The sequence below is a fragment of the Heterocephalus glaber genome, unplaced genomic scaffold (genome assembly GCF_053883595.1).
Source record: "Heterocephalus glaber isolate CG9 unplaced genomic scaffold, H.glaber_assembly_v1.0 deba00001461, whole genome shotgun sequence".
NCBI lineage: Eukaryota > Metazoa > Chordata > Mammalia > Rodentia > Bathyergidae > Heterocephalus > Heterocephalus glaber.
Genome location: NW_028258308.1, coordinates 44,041,532 through 44,064,121, shown reverse-complemented (window position 1 = coordinate 44,064,121; position 22,590 = coordinate 44,041,532). Strand labels below are relative to the sequence as shown.

The 22,590-nt window shown below is 40.7% G+C and overlaps 1 pseudogene; it reads left to right on the top strand.

Moving 5' to 3' along the window:
• The first annotated feature begins 1,447 nt into the window (after window positions 1-1,447).
• Window positions 1,448-3,070, top strand: LOC101714548 (sperm flagella and cilia-associated protein 2 pseudogene; annotated as a pseudogene).
• The last annotated feature ends 19,520 nt before the right edge of the window (window positions 3,071-22,590 follow it).

Sequence of the window (22,590 nt, the reverse complement as noted above, 5' to 3'; positions counted from 1 at the left end):
CAAAAGGGACATCTAGGATATCATGAACTTTTCAGACTACCTATGAAAATATTCTCAACAGAAAATAAAACTGGTTTTGAAGAACCCAAAGTTGATTATTTTACAGGGGATACAAGAGACAGTGAAACATATTGAATACCACCATATCCGGGGCATGGTATGCTTGTAATCCCAGCACTCTGGGAGGCTGAGGCAGGAAGGTCACAAGTTGAAGTCCAGCCTGGCCAATTTAATGACTTAGCAAGACTCTGTTGCAATAAATACACACACACATACATACATACCAGCAAAGTCAATAAAATGTGGAGCTTCAGAAACTTCATAGGGCTGAGCGTTCAGTCTCTCTGTCTTTGTCTCTCCTGCTACCCAGTCAGGGGAATGTGCTACCTAACTGGCCAGGCTGTGCAGTCCACCGAGCTTGGGAGCCACGTTGAATTTTGCAAAAGAGCGTTTCCCGGCCTGGCGAGGTGGCCCAGCATGAGGAGCCACAGGGACGAAAAGGTAGGTGTCCGGCCTGCTACAGGGTGAGGCCTGGGGCTAGGTGAAGGGAGGCTCAATGACAGCGGCTGAAGGTGCTGACGTCCAGAGAGCTTCTTCATTCGGGAACTCGGAGCTGGTCGCTTTCAGGTGTTCCCTGAGTGTATCCCCACCCAAGCCAGGAGCACGCCCGCACACATGCCGCATGGATGTGTGATGTGTGCATCTTTGTGTTGGTGTGTGTGTGAGTTGGCACCGTGTGCACTGGCCAGTCACGTGAAGGGCTGCAGAAGGGCAGGAGCAAGGTGAGCGCCTGGCAGGGGAGGCGGGAAGGACAAAATGGGAGACCACGTGCAGATGTCGACTAGAGGTGGCGCTCCCCAGGTGGAGGCCGAGGTGTCTTTGGGGGGAGGTGGAGAGGAAGAAAGGCTTCCTTGACCAGGAATGAACCCTCGCTGCCGAGGTGAGAACATAGAATCCCTCGGTCTGCTGTGTTGGCCGGGAATCCAACCCGGGTCAACTGCTTGGAAAGCAGCTATGCTCACCACCAACGATGCAAGCCCAGGCCCTCCCTGCCCAGCTGCCCACACCGGGCTCCAGGGACGATTTGAACAGCTGCTTTGCTCCACCTGCTCGTGGGCGCTATTGCTACCTAGTTGCTCCCCAGCCGAGCGCATCAGTAGCTCTCTGTCTTTCCCCCTCTCCACTGCTCAGTCTCTCTGTCTTGGGATTGAACTCAGGACCTTGTACTTACCAGGCAGGCACCAGCTCCACTCAGCTACATCCCAGGTCTCTCTCTCTGTCTACTGAGCTACATCCCCAGTCTCTCACTTGATTAGTATCAATTGGAAGGCTGTGGCTTGAGCTCATGCCAGAAGATTTGTATCAGGTGCAGGACTTTGCTTGATCTCGTGAAGTACCAGAAGAATAGAAGACAGCATCCCCTGATAGGTATTAGGTGTAAGGCTTGGCTCAATTCCATGAAGATCTCATGCCAGAAGAATTGAAGACAGCATTCTCCATGATTAGCAGATCCCGAGTCATTTGCAAAGGGGTTTTACACACAGCCTCTGGCAAGCTTAACATTTCAAAACATGAAAAATGAGGCTTCCTGAGAGCAACACTTCACCAGGAGACAACAAAATGAAATCATGGCCAAAATCCAAGCAGCTACCGTACAGACTCCTAAACCTGCATCAAATTGTACTCTGAAAGCATTTGAGGCCCAAAAAAATAATTAAAAAGCAACAGGAGGCAGCTGATGTCACTGCTGGTGAGATCATGAAGTTTGAAACATTAATAAAAAAGGATCTCCAGGCAAAAGAAAGTGCATCGAAGACTGCGTTAGATACAACAGATCATACAACTACCAACTCATTAAACACCTACTCAGATGGTGACTGCATTAAAAGAAACCAGAAACACCTAGCACTAGACATTTTTGCATGAGAGCAAAGGGAGAAAAGATGGCAGAGGTTGTTAATGGACCAGTTCATCACCCACGAAGCACAGGAGGAGGCTTACCTCGAGGAGCAGCTGATACACAGGCTCATGTGACAATCCCAACAGGAGCGCAGGACTGCTGTGCACCTCATGCACATTCAGCCCGAGAAGGAGGTTTTATGGAAAAACAGAATTTTCAGAGAAAAACAATATGAGGAAAGACGACTTAAAGATTTCTAGGATGCTCTTGATCAAGAAGCAGCTTTGGCAAAACAAGCCAAGATTGATTTTGAAGAACAAATCCCCAGAAAGAAAGAAGTTCATGAACAGATTGTTGTAAAAAGAGTTCAGGCTCTTTATAGAAAGCATTATAAAATATGAAGAGAAATTTTGGATCAAATACTTGATTTGTCCACTAAAGTGGCAGGCTATCAAATGTCAATTAATAACCTGATTCCACTTAAGATGATGCGTGATTGGAAGGAATTATTTTTTCATGGAAGGCCCATATATGAACAGACCTCTATTAAGCATATGCCTGCTAATCCCTCTGAATAGCAACTTAGAGAACTGGATAAAAGAGACTTGCTAGATAGCAAAGATTATGAAGAATATAAGAACATGGTTGGAGAGTGGGCTGTACCAGAAGAAATGACAGATAATTCACCACCCTCCAACAATTCCATACTGGGCCATATTCTTCACAAACTCATTGAAAAATCTCTTCCTCCTCAAGTTGAGCCAATAGAGCCTGAACTGCCTTCATTTGCTATTAAAAGATGCTTAGTGGGAAAAACACTTAATGGGAAAACTATCACTTTAAAGACTCTACAAAGAGAGTTTCCTATTCAGGTACTTCGTATAGGCACTCTTGTCCAAGAAGCTATGGGAGCATTTTATGACAACGAAAAAGTCAGTGAGGACCTACCAAGTCAGAAAGGAGGTGGAGAGGTTCCATCAGATCTGCTAGAGGATAGTAAAGAAAGCCAGGACTCACAATGTATCTTCAGATGCTCCGGCTTCAGGTGAACCAGTACCAGAAACAGAAGGTGAAACTACATCTAGTACACATACTATAGAACACCAAAAACTGAAGAAGTCAAATCAAGCGGTAGTCATCATTTCTGTAAACTCACTGTATGTGCTCAGTTTGGTGCATAATCACAATTGCTGAAGAAAGGAAAGCGCATTACGGACACATTATTAGTTAACATCATAGTAAATGCTACTACTGGGATGCCTGTGAATCAAGGGTGGATCCTTGATGGTTTTCCAATGACATTAAACCAAGCACAGCTTCTAGAGGAAGCTCTCACTGGCTGTAATAGAAACCTTGTAGAAAAAGAGGCAAAGAAAACACAAATATCCACATAAGCTGTGGATCCTATGGCTTCAAAAGAAGTACCTCTTCCCTCTTCTGCATTTGATTTTGTCATCTTACTAGATATTTCAGATACTTTCTTGCTGAGTCACATGAATGATATTATAGTTGAAGAATTTCCTCATGAAATGACTCATGAAGATATTGGTCAACATGGTGCTGCTGAAAACCAAGATAAGCATGGGTACCAGAACTTAAGAGATCACATACAAAGGAGAATTATAGGCTTCTTGGACAACTGGCCTTTGTTGGAACAGTGCTTTTCAGAGCCAGAAAATATTTTGATAAAAATCAGTGCTGAGGGCCGGGCATCTAGCTTGGTGGTTTTGCTCCCCGGTTCAAAAAAAAAAAAAAAAAAAAATCAGTGCTGAAATTGATAAAGAGCCTTTATGCCAGAAATTTAAAAAATGTTTACAACTGAGATAGTGAAGAAAAAGAATAAAGGTAATTACATTTATTATAATTTAAACTTATATTACTAAAATATGTGCTTCTACTGACTTTAGGAGGAAATTAAAGCATAATGGCAAAGTTCTCTCATATTTGGATTGACACTATCTACTGGTGTATTTGGCCTTTTACTGTAGTTGTCTGCTGCACATTTCTGAATAACAGCTTTTTCTCTCCCTTTTAAATTAATTTTGTAAAACGTGATTATCACACTGAAAGCACTGAAGAGAACTTTATTCTTTTTCCTATTATAAAATCAATTGTAAAAGTTTTAGAAAGTAGCTAAAAACCAAAAAGTAAAATAGCCATTATTGCACTACTTTCATTTTTAAAAAGAAAGTTAAAAATTAAGAATATTAAACACATTGTATATACCGAATACATACCTCCACTGGTCAATTAATATCTTTATATTAAAATTAAGGATGTTATAGAGAAGAATAAAGATTTAAATTTGTTAACTTCAAAGACAAAACAAAAAGAGTTTGAGTAAACACAATTTATTTTATTTTCTGGAGGTGTTGAGACCGAGTCCTGCTATATAGTTCAGACTGGCCTTGAACTCATTACATAGCCCATGCTGGCCTCAAACTCATGGTAGTCCTCCTGCCTCTGCCTCCCAGTGCTAGGATTAGAGGCATATACCACACACTTAGTCTGAGTTAAAAGATTTTAAGCGGAGAGAGACACGAGTCATATGTTTGAGGAGCTCTCTTGTAATCTGCTGAGGAATAAAAGTGTCTGTGGTAGTTTCCAGGTGTTTCTTTAATGGTAGCAAAGTTTTATTAAAGATAGGAAAAGAAACAGGCTGTGCAGAATGAGTTTGGACCCAGTAAAAGTAGGAAAAGAAGTGTACTCTACAGCATGAGGGCAAGCCACCATGGAAGAGTGAAAACAGTGGCTGTTTATGGCTTTTTATAGTGTTTTGATTACATTAGAATTAGAACAAAGTGATTTTATTGTGATGCAACATGGCCTGCCTGACTAAAAGTGCTTTATGACTTCATGGAACTATCCTAAAAAATTCCTAGGAGTGACTGGCCAGGATAGCATCCATACCTGCTTTTTCTGCAGTTTTTTCTGGTTCAGTGGCAAGCACTAGGGAGAGGCTTCTGTGCCACTGATCATAACAGCTACTTGGTCAATTGTGGGGGAGTTTGTTACTGAGGTTTAAATTTTTAAAAATTTTTCTTCATTTTAGCTAACAGTCCTTGATTCACTTTAATTGTTTGTGTTTCAAAATATTTATCAAATCTTGTTTGCTGAAAATTGATTGGTACCTCCTGCTACCTCTATTCCTTAATTCAAAAAAAATAGAGAAATTTGACTATAGATGGCTTGCTGTTTTGTTTTTCATGGTTCTTTCTTTCTTTCTTTCTTTCTTTCTTTCTTTCTTTCTCTCTCTCTCTCTCTCTCTCTCTTTCTCTTTCTTTCTTTTCTTTCTTTCATTCTTTCTAGAGGCCTTGATCAATAGAACTAGCACAAGATGTGAAACCTTACCAGTTGTGATTAAATTTTAACACAATGAAAAATGTCTTAAAACCTGGAGCAGCCAGGTATGGTGGCATATACCTATAATCCCAGCACTCAGGAGGCTGAGGCAGGAGAACTGCCTGGACTACATAGGGATTTCCAGGCCAGCCTGAACTACATAGTGGTACCATGTTAAAAAAAAAAAAAAGGAATCATCAGTGCAACTTGAAGCCCCAAATGGCTTACATAACTCTAGATGGTACTGAAACCCTGTTTGCCATCCTAGAATAAAGGTGATTATAGGAAAAGAAAGATAAAAAACAAAAAGAAATGAAAGCATACCAAAGACAACCAACCTAATGAGTGGGAATTTTTCTAGATCTAAATTTCAACTCACATGAATCAGTGCCCCCAAATGCCCTGCTATAGGTCCAAATAGCTACAAATGGTGAAAGCACTTACTTCACCACAAATACCACTGATGACCATTCAGTGGCCCCAAATGTCTTGCAAGAGGTCTAAAATGCCTCCAAACAGTAAAGGTAATTACCTCACCCAAATGGCACTGTGGAATGTCCTAAGAGAAGGTCCAAATTGTGGAATTAGTAGGGCCCTGAAGTGTGCTTTCCAACAGGAAACCAGGCAGAATTCATAGGTTCCCTAAACAACCTTTTTATTTAACCATCAAAAGAGTTTATAGACCTCTGTCCACAGCACCTAGGAGCAGAGCTGCCCCCAGAGCAGAGGAGGTGAACCTTCCAGGCCACTGTATCATTGCCCCCAGTGCCAAGGAGGGGAGCCGTGCAGGTGCCAGAAGCACACATCCCCTCCCAGCCCAGCGTTGAAACGAGAAGACACTTAAACAAGTCTCAAAACCAGACTCCCAGATCACCTAAAGAAACCCCAAAGGGAAACAAAATGGAGCAATCTGATACTCAACCACCTGGACTCCCTGAACTGGCAAGAAAAGAGGATCTGGAAAAAATGAAATCAGAAATAATTTCTCAGATAACAGCAGAGATTGTGCCCATAGTGCAAGACATGATTAATATATCTAGAGAGGACACAGATAAAAAAAATAGAGGAACTGAGGAACATGATGGAATCCCAACATAGGAAACAAATGGAATCCATAAAACAGATGCAAACAGATTTCCAGGAGATTAAAAACTGCATTGAAAGTTTACACAACAGAATGAGCCAATGTGAGGACAGAATTTCAGATATAGAAGATAAGACTGCAATTAGTGACCAAGAAAAGAAAAATTTCTTTTTTTTTTTTTGTATTAAATTCTTTCATTGGTACATTGTAGGTATACAACACAATTACATTTCTCATTGGGAATTGTACCTTTACATAATGCATCTCGGTTCTTATTTTTTCCCCATTCCTAGCCCTCCCTTCATGCCCTCCATCCTCCCTATTTACAAAGACTTTATTTCCATTTTTTCCATTGCTCAGTATTTTTCCTTTCCCTTCTTTCCTTCCCCCTGCCCCTCACACTACCCCTACCCCTTTGGACCTTTTCTTCCTATTTTACATTATCGGTTGGTACATTTTAGGTATACAATATAATGACATTCATCATTGGAAATTTGCACCTTTACATAATCTCTCTTGGTTCTTATTTTTCACCCTTGCCCAGCCCTCCCTTCAAACCCTCCAGTCCTCCCTATTTACAAAGATTTTGTTCCTATTTTTCCATTTTCTCATATTAATCCCATTCCCTTCTATCCTTTCCCCTAGCCCTCCCACTTCCTTCCCCTTTGCCCCTTTTCTACCTATTTCACATTACCTATTATACATTTAGTCCTTATTTACACTTTCAGGTTCTCACACCAGAGAAACTATTTAATATTTACACATGTGTGTCCTATTTATTTCACTTAAGAGTATCACCTCAATGTGCATCCACTTAGCTATAAATGTCTCTAATATCTCATTTTTTATGGCTGAGTAGTACTCCATTTTATTAAAAAACCACATTTTCTTTATCCAGTCTCCAGTTGCTGGGCATTTGGGCTGTTTCCAAGTTTTAGCTATTACAAAATGTGCTGCTATGAACATGGGCTCACATATATCACTGTGGTATGATTCTTTTAATTCTTTGGGGAAGATTCCCAGCAGTGGAATAACGGGGTCAAATGGGACTTCCAGTCCTCGTTCTTTGAGGTATCTCCATACTGACTTCCACAGTGCTTGCACCAGTCTACACTCCCACCAGCAGTGGAGCAGAGTTCCTCTTTCCTCACAGCCCTGCCAGCATTTGTTATTGGTTGATTTCATGACAGCAGCCATTCTTTCTGGAGTGAAGTGGAATCTCAGCGTTATTTTCATTTGCATCTCTTGAATGACCAGTGATGTTGAACATTTTTTCATGTATTTATTTGCTATTTCTACTTCTTTGTGTAAGAAATGTCTGTTCATTTCAGATGCCCATTTTTGGATTGGGTTTTTAAATTTGGGAGGTCTGATCTTTTTAAGTTCTTTATAGATTCAAGATAGTAGACCTTTGTCTGAGGAAGAGCAGGTGAAGATTTTTTCCCACATTGTGGATTGTCTCTTCACACTGCTGGTGGTTTCTCTTGCTGTGCAGAAGCCTTTCAATAAGAAGAGATCCCACTTGTTCATTGTTTGTGCTAGTTCACGGGCAACTGAGATTTTGTTCATAAAATCTTTTCCTACACCGATGTCTTCAAGGATTCTACCTAACCTCTGTTCCAACTGGTTCAGCATTTCTATTTTAATATTCAGATCTTTAATCCATTTTGATTTTAGTTTAGTGCACGGTCTAGTTTTAATCTTTGGCAAGTTGAAGCCCAATTTTTCCAGCACCATTTATTAAAGAGGCTATCTTTCCTCCAGTGAGGGTGTTTGGCTCCTTTGTTGAAGATAAGATGGCTGAGTGTGTCTGGCATTGTATCTGCATCTTCTAATCTGTTCCACTGGTCCTCAAGTCTGTTTCTTTGCCAGTACCATGCTGTTTTTATCACAGTAGCTTTGTAGTATAGTTGCACATTGGGGATTGTGATACCCCCAGCCATGTCTCTGTTACCTAGAATTGCTTTTGCTATTCTGGGTCTCTTCTTGTTCCAAATGAATTTGTGGATTGTCTTCTCGAGGTCTATGAAGTATGCTGCTGGGATCTCAATTGGAATTGCATTAAATCTATACAGCAGTTTTGGAAGTATGGCCATTTTCACTACATTAATCCTTCCTACCCGGAAGCAGGGGATGTCTGTCCATTTTCTGATATCATCTTCAATCTCTCTTTTCAGAGTGCCATAGTTTTCAGAGAAGAGGTCTTTGATTTCTTTTGTTAGGTTGATTCCTAGGTATTTCAGTTTTTTGGATGCTATCATGAAAGGAATTATTTGCCCTATTTCTCTCTCAGTGAGTCTTTCATTTGTGTAGAGGAAAGCTATTGATTTTTGTGTGTTGACCTTGTAACCAGCTACTTGGCTGAATTTGGTTATTAAGTCTAGAAGACTTATGGTGGAGTTCTTGGGGTCTTCTATATAGAGTATCATGTCATCTGCAAATAATGACAATTTGACTTCTTCATTACCTATCTTTATTCCTTTTATTTCTTTCTCTTGTCTATTTGCCATGGCTAAGGTTTCCATAACTATATTGAACAAGAGTGGTGATAGTGGACATCCTTGTCTTGTTCCTGATTTGAGTGTGAAAGATTTCAGTTTTTGACCATTTAGTATGATATTGGCTGTTGGCTTTTCATAGATGGCTTCTATCAGTTTGAGGTAGAGACCATCTATTCCAATTTGTTATAGGGTTTTTATCATAAATGCATGTCGGATTTTGTCAAAAGCCTTTTCTGCGTCTATGGACATAATCATATGGTTTTTGTCCTTGGCTCTATTGATATAGTGTATTACATTGATTGATTTTCATATATTGAACCATCCCTGCATCCCTGGGATGAATCCCACTTGATCAGGGTGTATGATCTTCTTGATGATCTTCTGCATTCTGTTTGCCATTATCTTATTAAGGATTTTTGCATCTATGTTCATTAGTGAGATTGGCCTATAGTTCTCTTTTTCAGTTGGGTCTTTCTCTGCTTTGGGGATCAAGGTGATGCTTGCTTCCAGGAATGAATTTGGGAGTATTGCTTCCCTTTCAATTTCATTGAAGAGTTTAAACAGTAGTGGTAGCAGTTCCTCTCTAAATGTCTTGTAGAATGCAGCAGTGAAGCCATCAGGGCTCTGGCTTTTCTTAGTTGATAAGTTTTTAATTACATTTTCAATTTCATTGGTTGATATTGGGTTGTTCAGAATTTTTAGGTCTTCTTCATTCAACTTTGGTAATTCATATGTGTCTAGGAATCTGTCCATTTCTTCTGTGTTGTCCATCTTATTGGAGTATAGGTTCTGGAAGTAGGTATTGATGATCCTCTGGATTTCTGCTGGTTCCATTGTAATTTCATTTTTTTCATTCCTAATTGCGTGGATTTGGGCCTTTTCTTTCCTTTTTCTGACAAGGTTGGCTAAGGGTTTTTCCATTTTGTTTATTCGTTTGAAGAACCAACTCTTGGCTTCATTGATTTTTTTGTATTGTTCTCTTAGTCTCCATTGCATTGATTTCTGCTCTGATCTTTATAATTTCCTCTCTTGTATGAGCTTTGGGTTTGTCATGGTCTTCTTTTTCTAGAAGCCTGAGGTTCAGCATCAGGTTGTTTAATTGGGCTTGTTCTGTTTTCCTAATATGCATATTCACTGCTATGAATTTCCCTTGTAAGACTGCTTTCATTGTGTCCCATAGATTCCGATATGTTGTATTGTCATTGTCATTTAATTGAAGGAACTGTCTGATTTCTTCTTTAATTTCCTCTGTGACCCATTGGTTATTCAGAAGTGTGTTGTTCAATTTCCACATGTTTATGAAATTTTTTGAGTTTCTTTTGCTATGGATCTCCAATTTCATCGCACTATGGTCTGATAATATACAGGGGATAACTTCAATTCCTTTGCACTTACTTAAACATGTTCTAAGAGCGAGTATGTGGTCTATTTTGGAGAATGATCCATGAGCAGCTGAAAAGAATGTGTATTCTGATTTGGTGGGGTGGAACACTCTATAAACATCTGTTAAGTTCATTTGTTCAAGAGTTTGATTGAGTTCTAGTATTTTGTTGCTTATTTTTTGTCTAGTTGATCTATCTATTTGTGACAGTAGGGTGTTGAGGTCTCCCACTACTATTGTATTAGTGCTTATATGATATTTCATGTCCGTTAGTATTTGTTTTATGTAGTTGGGTGCACTAGTGTTTGGTGCCTAGATATTTATGATTGTTATCTCTTCCTCTTGGATTCTTCCCTTTACAAGGATGTAGTGTCCTTCTTTGTCTCTCTTAATCAGTGTTGGTTTGAAATCTACTTGATCTGCAAAGAGGATAGCTACTCCTGCTTTTTTTCGGGTTCCTGTCGCATGGAGTGTTGTTTTCCACCCTTTAACTTTCAGTCTATGAGTTTCCTTTTGAATGAAGTGTGTTTCTTGTATGCAGCATATTGTTGGATTTTGCTTCTTGACCCATTCTGCCAGTCTATTTCTTTTGAATGGTGAATTGAGACCATTAACATTGATGGTTATAACTGAAACATATTGACTTGTCATTGCCATGACTTTTTCTTTTTGTTGGGTTCTCCCCCTTTACATTTAATTTCTTGTCATGCCAGATGGGTTCATTCTGCTTTGCTTCCTGGGGTTGTGATCCTCAATGTCTGTTACTAGGATATTGTGTAAAATTCTTTGGAGTGCTGGTTTGGTATTCATGAAGTTCCTAAGGTGCTCTTTGTCATGAAAGTATCTTATTTCTCCATCCATTTTGAAAGATAGTTTTGCAAGGTACATCAATCTGGGTTGGAGGCTGTTTTCTTTTAGGGCTTGCAACATGTCACTCCAAGATCTTCTTGCCTTGCTGGTTTCTGTTGAGAAGTCTGCTGTGATTCTGATGGGCTTTCCTTTGTGTGTGATTTGTTTCTTTTCTCTGACTGCTTGGAGAACTTTGTTCTTCTGTTGTGTTTCTGGAATCTTAACAATTATATGCCTATGTGTAGATTTTTTTTGGTCAAGGCTATTTGGAGTCCTATATGCCTCACTTATCTGTATGTGAAGCTCTTTTCCCCTGCTTGGGAAGTTTTCTGCCATTATTTCTGTGAAGAGATTTTTTTATGTCATCTGCACTCTCTCCTGTTTCTTCATTGAGCCCAATCAGTCTTATGTTATTCTTCTTTGCATCATCTAGCAGCTGCTGGATTGATTTCTCATGTTCCCTTATAATTTTGAAGCAATTTTTCTTGTCCTGGTCACTAATTGCAATCTTATCTTCTATATCTGAAATTCTGTTCTCACATTGGCTCATTCTGCTGTGTAGACTTTCAATGGAGTTTTTCATGTCCTGGAAATCTATTTGCATCTGTTTTATGGATTCCATTTGTTTCTTATGCTGGGATTCCATCATGTTCCTGAGCTCCTCTCTAGATTTATTAATCATGTCTTGCACTAGGGGCACAATTTCTCCTGTTATCTGAGAAATTATTTCTGATTTCATTTTTTCCAGATCCCCTTTTGTTGCCAGTTCAGTGGGTCCAGGTGGTTGAGTATCAGAGTGTTCCATCTCATTTCCCTTTGGGGTTGTTGTAGGTGATCTGGAAATCTGGTTTTGAGACTTGTTTATGTGTTTTCTCATTTCGACTGGGGCGGGGGGCTGTTAGTGCCTGCGCAGATTACCTCCTCTGAGCTGGGTGAGGTGGGACAGGGGCCAGGAGTAGCAGTAGGGATGGTGACCGAAAAGCCCTTTCCTGTGGGCTGGGAGCAGTGGGAGGGATGGTGGCCTGGAAACCCCTTCCTCTGGACCAGGAGCAGCGGGACAGAAGGTGGCCCAAAAGCCCTTTCCTCTGGGCTGGGAGCAGCAGGAGGGATGGTGACTGGGAAGCCCCTTCCTCTGTACCAGGAGCTGTGGGACGATGGCTCAGAAACCCCTACCTCTGGGCCAGGAACTGCGGGACTCAGTACCTTGGTCTGGTGGTCTGGTGTCCTCTGCATCTTTGTAGTGTGGAACCAGGTGGCTTCTTGTCTGCAGCAGGGTGATTCGCTGTGTTCCGTGCGACTCAGGTGGGGCATGCACAGACCTGCCTGTCTGCAGTGGGGTAATTTGGCATCTTCCATGTGACTAGAAAAATTTCTTAAAAATAGTAAGGGACCACGAGAAATCAATCCAGCAGCTGCTAGACGATGCAAAGAAGAATAACATAAGACTGATCGGAGTCAATGAAGAAACAGGAGACTGCAGAAAACATAAAAAAGCTGTTCACAGAAGTAATGGCAGAAAACTTCCCAAGCAGGGGAAAAGAACTTCACACAGAGATAAGTGAGGCATATAGGACTCCAATTAACCTTTAGCAAAAAAAAAAAAAAAAATCTACATATAGGCATATAATAGTTAAGATTCCAGAAACACAACAGAAGAGCAAAATTCTACAAGCAGTTAGAGAAAAGAAACAAATCACATTTAAAGGAAAGCCCATCAGAATCACAGCAGACTTCTCAACACAAACCCTCAAGGCAAGAAGAGCTTGGAGAGTGACATATTCCAAGCCTTAAAGGAAAACAGCCTCCAACCCAGATTGATGTACCTTGCAAAACTATCTTTCAAAATGGATGGAGAAATAAGATACTTTCATGACAAAGAGCACCTTAGGAACTTCATGAATACCAAACCAGCACTCCAAAGAATTTTACACAATATCCTAGTAACAGACATTGAGGATCACAACCCCAGGAAGCAAAGCAGAATGAACCCATCTGGCATGACAAGAAATTAAATGTAAAGGGGGAGAACCCAACAAAAAGAAAAAGTCATGGCAATGACAAGTCAATATGTTTCAGTTATAACCATCAATGTTAATGGTCTCAATTCACCATTCAAAAGAAATAGACTGGCAGAATGGGTCAAGAAGCAAAATCCAACAATATGCTGCATACAAGAAACACACTTCATTCAAAAGGAAACTCATAGACTGAAAGTTAAAGGGTGGAAAACAACACTCCATGCGACAGGAACCCGAAAAAAAGCAGGAGTAGCTATCCTCTTTGCAGATCAAGTAGATTTCAAACCAACACTGATTAAGAGAGACAAAGAAGGACACTACATCCTTGTAAAGGGAAGAATCCAAGAGGAAGAGATAACAATCATAAATATCTAGGCACCAAACACTAGTGCACCCAACTACATAAAACAAATACTAACGGACATGAAATATCATATAAGCACTAATACAATAGTAGTGGGAGACCTCAACACCCTACTGTCACAAATAGATAGATCAACTAGACAAAAAATAAGCAACAAAATACTAGAACTCAATCAAACTCTTGAACAAATGAACTTAACAGATGTTTATAGAGTGTTCCACCCCACCAAATCAGAATACACATTCTTTTCAGCTGCTCATGGATCATTCTCCAAAATAGACCACATACTCGCTCTTAGAACATGTTTAAGTAAGTGCAAAGGAATTGAAGTTATCCCCTGTATATTATCAGACCATAGTGCGATGAAATTGGAGATCCATAGCAAAAGAAACTCAAAAAATTTCATAAACATGTGGAAATTGAACAACACACTTCTGAATAACCAATGGGTCACAGAGGAAATTAAAGAAGAAATCAGACAGTTCCTTCAATTAAATGACAATGACAATACAACATATCGGAATCTATGGGACACAATGAAAGCAGTCTTACAAGGGAAATTCATAGCAGTGAATATGCATATTAGGAAAACAGAACAAGCCCAATTAAACAACCTGATGCTGAACCTCAGGCTTCTAGAAAAAGAAGACCATGACAAACCCAAAGCTCATACAAGAGAGGAAATTATAAAGATCAGAGCAGAAATCAATGCAATGGAGACTAAGAGAACAATACAAAAAAATCAATGAAGCCAAGAGTTGGTTCTTCAAACGAATAAACAAAATGGAAAAACCCTTAGCCAACCTTGTCAGAAAAAGGAAAGAAAAGGCCCAAATCCACGCAATTAGGAATGAAAAAAATGAAATTACAATGGAACCAGCAGAAATCCCAAGGATCATCAATACCTACTTTTTTTTTTTTTTTTGGTACCAGGGACTGAACTCGGGTCCTTGCACTTGCACAGCAGGCAGCGAAACCACTGAGCTAAATCCTCGGCCCCATCAGTACCTACTTTGAGAACCTATACGCCAATAAGATGGAAAACACAGAAGAAATGGACAGATTCCCAGATACATATGAATTACCAAAGTCGAACGAAGATGACCTAAAAATTGTAAACAACCCAATATCAACCAATTAAATTGAAAACATAATTAAAAACTTACCAACTAAGAAAAGCCCAGGTCCTGATGGCTTCACTGCTGAATTCTACAAGACATTTAGAGAGGAACTACTGCCAACTACTGTTTTAAACTCTTCAATGAAATTGAAAGGGAAGCAATACTCCCAAATTCATTCCTGGAAGCAAGCATCACCTGGATCCCCAAAGCAGAGAAAGACCCAACCAAAAAGGAGAACTATAGGCCAATCTCACTAATGAACATAGGTGCAAAAATCCTTAATAAGATAATGGCAAATAGAATGCAGAAGATCATCAAGAAGATCACACACCCTGACCAAGTGGGATTCATCCCAGCGATGCAGGGATGGTTCAATACACGCAAATCAATAAATGTAATACATTCTAGTAACAGAGCCAAGGACAAAAACCATATAATCACCTCAATAGATGCAGAAAAAGCATTTGACAAAATCCAACATGCATTTATGATAAAAACCCTATAAAAAATTGGAATAGATGGTCTCTACCTCAAACTGATAGAAGCCATCTATGAAAAGCCAACAGCCAATATCATACTAAATGGTCAAAAACTGAAATCCTTCACAGGATTTCACTAAAATCAGAACAAAACAAGGATGTCCACTATCATCACTCCTGTTTAATGTAGTTTTGGAAACATTAGCCATGGCAATTAAACAAGAGAAAGAAATAAAAGGAATAAAGATAAGAAATGAAGAAGTCAAACTGTCATTATTTGCAGATGACATGATACTCTATATAGAATACCCCACGAACTCCACCAAAAGTCTTCTAGACTTAATAACCAAATTCAGTAAAGTAGCTGGATACAAGGTCAACACGCAAAAATCAATAGCTTTCCTCTACACCAATGACAGACTCACTGAGAGAGAAATAGGGCAAATAATTCCTTTCATGATAGCATCCAAAAAACTGAAATACCTAAAACTGAAATACTGGAATCAACCTAACAAAAGAAATCAAAGACCTTTTCTTCGAAAATTATAGCACTCTGAAAAGAGAGATTGAAGAGGACATCAGAAAATGGAAACACATCCCTTGCTCCTGGGTAGGAAGGATCAACATAGTGAAAATGGCCATATTTCCAAAACTACTATATAGATTCAATGCAATCCCAATTGAAATCCCAGCACCATAATTCATGGAACTTGAGAAAACAATCCAAAAATTCATTTGGAACAAGAAGAGACCCAGAATAGCAAAAGCAATTCTAGGTAACAGAGACAAGGCAGGGGGTATCACAATCCCCAACTTGAAACTATACTACAAAGCTACTGTGATAAAAACAGCATGGTACTGACACAGAAACAGACCTGAAAACCAGTGGAACAGATTCAAAGATGCTGAAACTACTCCAGACACACTCAGCCATCTCATCTTCGATAAAGGAGCCAAACACCCTCACTGGAGGAAAGATAGCCTCTTTAATAAATGGTGCTGGAAAAATTGGGTTTCAACTTGCCAAAGACTACAACTAGACCTATACCTGTCACCATGCACTAAACTAAAATCAAAATGGATTAAAGATCTAAATATTAAAATAGAAATGCTGAACTGGCTGGAACAGAGGTTAGGTAGAACTCTTGAAGACATTGGTGTAGGAAAAGATTTTATGAACAAAACCTCAGTTGCATGTGAACTAGCACAAACAATCAACAAGTGGGATCTGTTCTTATTAAAAAGCTTCTGCACAGCAAGAGAAACCACCAGCAGTGTGAAGAGACAACCCACAATGTGGGAAAAAATTTTTTCCTGCTGTTCCTCAGACAAAGGTCTACTATCTCAAATCTATAAAGAACTTAAAAAGATCAGACCTCCCAAATTTAAAGACCCAATCCAAAAATGGGCATCTGAAATGAACAGACATTTCTCAGACAAAGAAGTAGAAATGGCAAATAAACATATGAAAAAATGTTCAACATCACTGGTCATTCGAGAGATGCAAATGAGAACAGTGCTGAGACTCCACCTCACTCCAGAAAAAATGGCTGCTATCATGAAATCATGAATTATTGAATAAATGCTGTTTGGGCCGTGGGGAAAGAAGAACCCTGCCCCACTGCTGGTGGGAGTGTAGACTGGTGCAACCACTGTGGAAATCAGTATGGAGATACCTCAAAGAACCAGGACTGGAAGTCCCATTTGACCCAGCTATTCCCCTGCTGGGTATCTTCCCCAAAGAATTAAAAGAATCATACCACAGTGATATATGTGCACCCATGTTCATAGCAGCACAGTTTATAATAGCTAAATGTTGGAAACAGCCCAAATGCCCATCAACTGGAGACTGGATAATGCAAATGTGGTTCTTTTATAAAATGGAGTACTACTCAGCCATAAAAATGAGAAATTAGAAATATTTCTAGCTAAATGGATATGCATTGAGGCAATACTCTTAAGTGAAATAAATAGGACACACATGTGTAAATACTGAATAGTTTCTCTAGTGTGAGAAACTGAAAGTGTAAATAAGGACTAAAAGGCATAATAGATAGTGTTAAATAGGAAGAAAAGGTGCAAAGGGGAAAGGGAAGTGGGAGGGGTAGGGGAAAGGAAAGAAGGGAATGGAATTAACATGAGAAAATGAAAACACAGTCTTTGTAAATAGGGAGGGATGGAGGGGTTGAAGAAAGGGCAGGGGAATGGGGAAACATTAAGAACCAAGAAAGATTATGTAAAGGTGTAAATTTCCAATGATGAATGTCATATTGTTTACCTAAAATGTACCAATAAAATTAAATTTAAAAAAAAGAATCAACAAGTGGGATCATATCAAATTTAAAAGCTTCTGCATCACAAAGGAAAGAACTCAGAGTGAAGAAACAACCTACCAAATAGGAAAAAAAAAATTGCCAGCAATTCCTCAGTAGAGGACTAATATCTAGAATACATAAAGAACTAAAAAAATTTAGACCCCCATCAAAATAAAAGACCGAATCAAAAAAAATGGGCAACTGAAATGAATAGATAGTTCTCAGAAAAAGAAATATAAATGGCCAATAATTACATGAAAAGTACTCAACATCCCTGGCCATTAGAGAAATGCAAATTGAAACAACACTGAGATTTCATCTTACTCTAGAAAGAACAGCTATTTGAAGAAATCAAATGATAACAAATGCTGGAGAGGCTGTGAGGGGAAAAGAAATCCTTCTACATTATTGGTGGGAATGTAAACTAGTACAGCCACCATGGAAATCAGTATGGAGATTCTGCAAAAAGTCAAAATACAAATTCCATTTGTATCTTCCTGAAAGAGTTCAAGACATCATAATGCAATGATGCATGCATACACATGTGTATAGCAGCACAATTCATTATAGCTAAATCTTGGGAGTGAGCTATATGTCCATTACTAGGTGAATGAATTTTAAAAAATGTGATATTTACACACAATGGAGTATTACTCTCCCATAAAGAAGGACAAACTGGAATCATTGGTAGGAAAATGGATACACCTTAAGACCATATGGTAAATGAAATCAATAAGACACACAAGCTTAAATAACACACGGTTTCTCTTATATGAGAAACCCAAAATATAAATAAAGAGCAAAATAAAAGATACATAATAGGAATAGGGAGACAGAGCTTTTGCAAAAAGAAAGAGAACCAAGAGACAGATGGAGGTGGAGGAGAATGATAAAGGAACTAAGATATGTTATATACCAGCTCCACACAAGGAATATAATCATCATATACTGCAAACACATACTAATAAAAACTAAAAACTGAAAAAAAAAAGTTGACCATACTTGAGGGGTTTTTATGCCAGGATTGAACCCAGAGCCATATGCACTCTAAGCTCATACTTTACCACTGAGCTACACACCTGGGCCAGAGATTGACCATATTAAGTGTTGATAAGGATGTTGAGCAATTTCAAAGCTTATATATTGCTGGTAGTAATGTAAAAAGGTAAAATTACTTTACAAAACATTTTGGCAGTTTCTGAAAAACTTAATCAGAGACTTAAGCGTATCCATCCCAGGGGTTCTACTCTTCAACCCTTATTGAAGAGAAGTGGAAGCAATAGCAACTTCACTCACAAATGACTGATGCTGGGAAGAACTCAAATGGTCATGAACTTTGAGGTGGGGGGGACCGAGTGTGGCATCTCCACACAGTGGGACAATTCCGGTGCATAATGGGTGCACTTGATAACATGAGTGAATCTCCAAACACCACTGGGCCAAAGAAGCCAGATGCAGGAGCACCTCTTGTGTCCGTCTACTTATGTAAACGGTTATTAAAACATTCCTGGCTTGTAATGGCAGAAAGCAGATGAATGCTTGCTTAGGGATAAGGGGAGATATTGTCTGAAAAAAGACAGGAAGGACTTTGGGGGTGATGAAGTTGTATCTAGCTGTCACTTAAATTCACATTAAAATGGGTAAATTTAGCCCAACATAGTGGCACATACCTATAATTCCATCCTCTGGGAGGCTGAGGCAGGAGGATCATTAGTTTGAACCCAGCCTAAGCAACTTAGTGAGTCCTTGTCTCAAAATAAAAAAGGGTTAGGGATATAGCTTGGTGCAAAGCTCCTGGATTTAATTCTCAGTACCACAAAAAAGGGTAAGTTATTTATTGTATGTATGTCATTAAACTGATTTTTAAAAAAGAGAAATTTGTACACCCATGCTCATGGCAGCATTATTCATAATGGCCAAAATGGGAAAAACTCCAATGTCCATCAGCAGATGAATAAATAAACTAAATGATAAATTGATACAATGAGCTTTTATTCACTCTTAAAAAGAAAACAATTCCTGACACTTGATACAGTGAGGGTGAACCTTTGGGACCTTAAACTAAAATGAAGAAACTAACCACCAAAGGACAAATTCCACCCATAGAAGGTTCCTAGAGGTGTCAGATTCACAGAGAAAAAAAGTATAAGGTTGCTATATTGGTCAGCTTTCCTGTTGCTGGGGCAAAACACCTAATACCTGCAATTTAAAGGAGAGGTTTCATTTGGCTCACAGTTTCAGGGGATTCAACTCATGGTCAGCTGGCTCCAAGACAGAAGTATCATAGCAGAAGGGGCAAAGCCGCTTGCTTCATGGCAGCTGGGAAGCAGAGCAGGGGTGCAGCGCCAGAGAGGAAGGGACAGGGACCAGGGACAGTCCCCAAAGCCACACCCTGAAGTGAGCCCAGCTGGCCCCTAGGTGTCTCTCCAGCCCTTCAGGTTGACAGTGGAGCTGAGCCAGCACAGGTGGGGCATCAGGACTGAACGTTAGAGCTGAGTGGGTACAGAGTACTGGCCACACAACAGTGTAAACGTACTTAATCCCACTGAACTGTACACTTGAAATGGCAAATTTTTTTTCTGGTACCAGGGATCGAATTTGGGACCTTGCGCTTGCAAGGCAGGCGGCAGAACCACTAAGCTAAATCCCCCGCCTCTGAAATGACAAATTTTATGTCTTGTATATTTTATTACAATTAAAAAACAAAGAGCAGGAGAATGGCATCCTAAAAGTAAATGGATGCCTTGCCTCTGCTGCCTCTGTAGAGTGTGAAGCACACAGCACGAAGAGGCTATGTGTGTGGCTGGGCCTTGGCCGCTGGTGATTTTTATTCATTGACCTGGGCTATGGATACACATGGATGTTTGGTTTTATAATAATCACTGAGTATATGTTAGTATTTTATGAACTTTTATGAATCATATAGCACAATTTTAAAGAAACTCAGGCCTCCTGATTCTTGGGTTCTTCCTATGAAATTACTTGGTTTCCAAATACTTTGACAGGGCTGGGGATTTAGCTCAGTGGTTCCGGCGCCTGCCTTGCAAGCACAAGGTCCCGAGTTCAATCCCCAGTACCAAAACCAAAACAAAACAAATACTTTGACAGATGGATGCAAACTGCATTTGCAATAGCATCATCATTGTGTGTGGCTGGGACAGTAGTGTGAGAAAGGACACATTACTCCTGTGTACATCAGCATCAACTCTGTGTGCTCATTAGGAAGTCCATTTTATCCTAGCAGAGTGACTAAATGGGGAGGGAAGAATCTTGTGAAGGGGAGTGGTGTGGAGTTGAGCCTTAGGAGTGGCTGAGTTTTCCATGGCTGGAGGAGAAAGGTCTATGTGTGCAGGGGCACCAGCAAGCCCAGTATAGAGGGAGTGAGAGAAAGGAGTCCTGTCAGCAACAAAGGCCTTGAACTCATGCTTTTCATTCAACATATACTAACCAGTTCCTGTGTTCTAGGCACTGTTGTCAGAGCTGATGTGATGGCAAAGAGCAAAACAGACAAAACAAAAACAAGACCCGCCCTGCAGCCCAGCAAGGGGTTGCTGCCAGACAGACAGTGCTCCTGTGATGCACTGAGTGGAGAGGGTGCTGGGAAAGAAGAGTGGGCACAGAGACAGAGTGGCAACGAGCACAATGTTGCTGTTTGACAGCAAGGTGCCAAGAAAACCCTCTGGGATGACAGCACTTGAAGCAGATCTGCTGGAGGTGAGAGTGTGAGCCATCTGGGCATATTTGGGAAAGCAGCCAGGGTGAAGGACCAAGGGCAGAGCTGGCAGGTTAGCAAGGGGCCAGTGTGGGTGCAGAGGGAGGGGAGGAGGGTGAGTGTGATGATGTCAGGAAGAAAGCCAGGTCGAATCACGTAGGCCTGGCCAGCCATGTGGAGTGATGTGCTTATCCAGCAGATGCCTCCTCCACCTCCTTCCCATACAGAATGGGCTTCTGTTCTAGGCTGGGCCCAGGGCTTGCTGTGCTGTGGTCACAGGGTGGGCAGACAGGATGAGAATGCAGCCTGAAGCATGCTCAAGTGCTTTTGGCACATCCTACTCAGCCCAGATCTACTTTCCTGCTTTCCCTTCAGCCTCAGCCCCTCAAGATACAAATGCAGAGGCCCCGGCCCAGGCCACCAGCAACCTGGAGCAGACCCCATGTGGAGCCCAACCTGTGAGCCATCACATGCAGTCCACTTGCAGATCTCTAGGTGGAAGAAGAAATGGCCGAGCATGGGTGGCTTCTTTCCCAGTTTGACTGTGGCCATGCAGAAGGCATTGCAAACACCATGGAAGGGAGTACACAATGTCACTTTGAGCAACAGTGAGCTTGTCTGTCCTCCATCAGAAAAGGTTACACTGACTATTGTGTGAACAGGACTGTTAGGAGGTTGTGTCGGGAACCTGTGGAGAAATGATGGTGTGTTGCTCAGCTTTTCCTTACTGGGAAAAAACACCTAAGACAACCAAAGTGAGGAAAGGTTTATCTTGGCTCATAGTTTCAGAAGTACCAATCCATGGTTGCTGGGTCCTATTGTTTTGGGCCTGTGGCACCACAACATACCATGGTGGGAGAATATGATAGAGGAAGCTGCTCAGAAAAAGGAGAGAGAGGGAGACAGGAAAAGGAAAAACAAGAGGGAGAGAGAGAGATCCCAGTATCCCAGTATCCTTTTTGAGGGCACGTCCCTCCCAGTGGCTTAATTACCTTTTTCTAGGACCCACCCCTTGACAGTACAACAGACTGGTGACCAAGCCTTCAGGACATGAGACTTTGGGGGACATGCAACTCAAACTCTAGCAGATGGCTTAGATGGGTGGTTAAAGCTGTGTTTATATTTAATGACAGTGCAATATCCAGGAGTTTGTGCTCAGGTTGGGGGTCAAAGATGGCATCTGAAGTGCAAATGAAGGTTTTGGGGAAAAATCACTGATAGCTTTGGCAGCAGTGACAGGATTGGTCAGGTGGGCCAGGAACAGGCTGGAGGGAAGCACAGTGGTGGCCCATGGCCCCAGGACTGCATAAGGCCTTCTGACCTGGGAGATGCCACCAATACGCCGGCATAATCTTATCTACAAGGTCAGCTGGTCTGTTCACATGGACATCAAGAAAATGGACAAGGAATGGATGCTTCTAATAAGTGTTAGAAATGAAAGGGAGGGGCCTAAACTGGGACTGTGGGGGGCAAATTGGATTATCTGGAAAGGGGGAGGCTGAGGCATGAGAGATAGCAGGAGAA